This window comes from Arachis hypogaea, chromosome 17 (genome assembly GCF_003086295.3).
Source record: "Arachis hypogaea cultivar Tifrunner chromosome 17, arahy.Tifrunner.gnm2.J5K5, whole genome shotgun sequence".
In the NCBI taxonomy this organism is placed as follows: domain Eukaryota; kingdom Viridiplantae; phylum Streptophyta; class Magnoliopsida; order Fabales; family Fabaceae; genus Arachis; species Arachis hypogaea.
Window position 1 is genome coordinate 114,927,322 of NC_092052.1, and position 3,534 is coordinate 114,930,855.

Consider the following 3,534-nt stretch of genomic DNA (forward strand, 5'->3'; position numbering starts at 1 on the left):
TTGTCTGTGGTATTCCGAGTAGGATCTGGGAAGGGATGACTGTGACGAGTTTCAAACTTGCGAATGTTGGGTGCAGTGACAATATGCAAAAGGATAGAGAGATCCTATTCCGACGCTAGTGAGAACCGACAGATGATTAGCCGTGCAGTAGCTGTACCTGGTATTTTTCATCCAAGACGAGAAATCTGATAGTTGATTAGCCGTGCAGAAACCGTACCTGGTATTTTTCATCCGAGAGGATCATACAGCTTGCCATGGAAGGGAGCACGCATGATTGGAAGAAGGCAACAGGAAAGCAAAGGTTCAGAAGTAACAAAGCATCTCCAAACGCTTATCTGAAATTCCCACCAATGAATTACATAAGTATCTTTATTTTATTTTATATTTTATTTATCTTTTAATTATCAAAGCCTCAAAACCATTTCAATCTGCCTGACTAAGATTTACAAGATGACCATAGCTTGATTCAAGCCGACAATCTTCGTGGGATCGGCCCTTACTCACGTAAGGTATTACTTGGACGACCCAGTGCACTTGCTGGTTAGTTGTGCGGAGTTGTGAAAAGTGTGATCACAATTTCGTGCACCAAGTTTTTGGCGCCGTTGCCGGGGATTGTTTGAGTTTGGACAACTGACGGTTCATCTTGTTGCTTAGATTGGGTAATTTTATTTTATGTTTAAGCTTTTTATTTTTTATTTTCGAAAAAAATACAAAAAAATTTAATAAAATCATAAAACCAAAAAAATTTTGTGTTTCTTGTTTGAGTCTAGTGTCAAATTTTAAGTTTGGTGTCAACTGCATGTTTTTAATTTTTCTTAGATTTTCAAAAATTCATGCAATGCGTTCTTTTTTTGATCTTCAAAGTTGTTCTTGATGATTTTCCTTGTTTGATCTTTAATTTTTCTTGTTTTGTGTTTTTTGTTGTTTTTCATATGCATTTTCAAATTCATAGTGTCTAAACATTAAAAATTTCTAAGTTTGGTGTCTTACATGTGTTTCTTTTCTTAAAAAATTTTCAAAAATATGTTCTTAATGGTCATCATGATCTTCAAAGTGTTCTTGGTGTTCATCTTGACATTCAAAGTGTTCTTGCATGCATTATTTGTTTTGATCTTAAATTCTTGTGTCTTGTGTCATTTTGTTGTTTTTCTCTCTCCTCATTAAAAATTTAAAAATAAAAAATAATATCTTTCCCTTATTTTACTCATAAATTTTGAAATTTTGGGTTGACTTAGTAAAAAATTTTTAAAATTTAATTGTTTCTTGTTAGTCAAGCCAAAATTTCAATTTAAAAATTCTATCTTTTCAAATCTTTTTCAAAATGAAATCTTTTTCATTTTTCTTTCATGTTTTTCGAAAATTCTTCAAAATAAATTTTTCAAAATCTTCTTCTTAATTTTATTTCATAATTTTCGAAATTATTGCTAACATTTAATGTTTTGATTCAAAAATTTCAAGTTTGTTACTTTCAAATTCTAGAATCATATCTTTTAATTTCTTGTTAGTCAAGTCATTAATTTTAATTTTCAAAATCAAATCTTTTTAAACTTCTTTTTTTAAATCTTTTCAAAATAAATTTCAATCATATCTTTTTTCAAAACTTAATTTCAAAATCTTTTTCTAACTTCTTATCGTTTCAAAATTTATTTTCAAATCTTTTTCAATTAACTACTTGACTTTTTGTTTGTTTTAATTTTAAAAAGTTTACTATTTCTTATCTTTTTCAAAACCACCTAACTACTACTCTCTCTCATTAATTTCGAAAACAACTAATCACTTTTTCAAAATTCTTTTTAATTAACTAATTGTTTTAAATTCTAATTTTAATTTATTTCTTTTAATATTTTTTAAACTAACTTAATTAATTAAATAAAAATAAAAATATTTTTCTTTTCTTTTAATTAATATTCGAATACTCTCCCTCTCATCTCTTTCTATTTATTTTATTTATTTACTAACACTTCTCTTCTACTCATAATTTGAACCCTTTCTCTCTTTGTGTTCGAATTTATTCTTCTTCCTTCTTCATTCTATTCTTCTTTTTCTCTGACACATAAAGGAATCTCTATACTGTGACATAGAGGATTCCTCTTCTTTTCTATTATCTTCTTTTTCATACAAGTAGAAACAGGGATAAAGATATTCTTGTTGAAGCTGATCCTGAACCTGAAAGGACTTTAAAGAGGAAGCAAGAGAAGCTAAAGCACAACACTCCGGAGAGGACCTTACAGAAATTTTCGAAAAAGAAGAAGACATGGCAGCCGAAAACAACAACAATGGTGGAGATGCAAGGAAGATGCTTGGTGACTTTACTGCACCAACTTCTAACTTCTATGGAAGAAGCATCTCAATTCCTGCAATTGGAGCAAACAACTTTGAGCTTAAGCCTCAATTAGTTTCTCTAATGCAGCAGAATTGCAAGTTTATGGACTTCCATTGGAAGATCCTCATCAGTTCTTAGCTGAATTCTTGCAAATCTGTGACACTGTTAAGACCAATGGGGTTAATCCCGAGGTCTACAGACTTATGCTTTTCCCCTTTGCTTTAAGAGACAGAGCTAGGATATGGTTGCACTCACAACCTAAGGAAAGCATGAACTCTTGAGAAAAGTTAGTCAATGCTTTCTTGGCCAAATTCTTTCCATCTCAAAAGATGAGTAAGCTTAGAGTGGAAGTCTAAACCTTAAGACAGAAGGAAGGTGAATCCCTCTATGAAGCTTGGGAAAGATACAAGCAATTGATAAGAAGGTGTCCTTCTGACATGCTTTCAGAATGGAGCATCTTATGTATATTCTATGATGGTCTGTCTGAATTGTCCAAGATGTCATTAGACCACTCTACTGGTGGATCTCTTCATCTGAAGAAAACGCCTGCAGAAGCCCAGGAACTCATTGAGATGGTTGCAAATAACCAGTTCATGTATACTTCTGAAAGAAATCCTATGAATAATGGGATGACTCAGAAGAAAGGAGTTCTTGAGATTGATACTCTGAATGCCATATTGGCTCAGAATAAAATATTGACTCGGCAAGTCAATATGATTTCTCAGAATCTGACTGGAATGCAAACTGCATCCGGCAGTACTAAAGAAGCCTCCTTTGAAGGAGAAGCTTATGACCCTGAGAATCCTGCAATGGAAGAGGTGAATTACATGGAAGAATCTTATGGAAACACTTACAATCCTTCATGGAGGAATCATCCTAATTTTTCATGGAAGGATCAACAGAAGCCTCAACAAGGCTTTAATAATAATAATGGTGGGAGAAATAGGTTTGGCAATAGCAAGTCTTTTGCATCATCTTCTCAGCAATAGACAGAGAATTCTAAGCAGAGCCTCTCTGACTTAGCAACCATAGTCTCTGATCTATCAAAAACCACTCTCAGTTTTATGACTGAAACAAGATCCTCCATCAGAAATTTGGAGGCACAAGTGGGTCACCTGAGTAAAAGAGTTACTGAAATCCCTCCTAGTACTCTCCCAAGCAATACAGAAGAGAATCCAAAGAGAGAGTGCAAGGCCATCAATATACCCAAA

At 33.0% G+C, this 3,534-nt stretch overlaps 1 non-coding gene across 1 annotated transcript; it reads right to left on the reverse strand.

Annotated features, from left to right (window-relative positions):
• Positions 1-2,658: 2,658 nt before the first annotated feature.
• On the reverse strand, positions 2,659-2,766 carry LOC112767737 (small nucleolar RNA R71). The gene has a single exon (XR_003185178.1). It is a non-coding gene; the product is annotated as a small nucleolar RNA R71 (small nucleolar RNA).
• Positions 2,767-3,534: the final 768 nt, after the last annotated feature.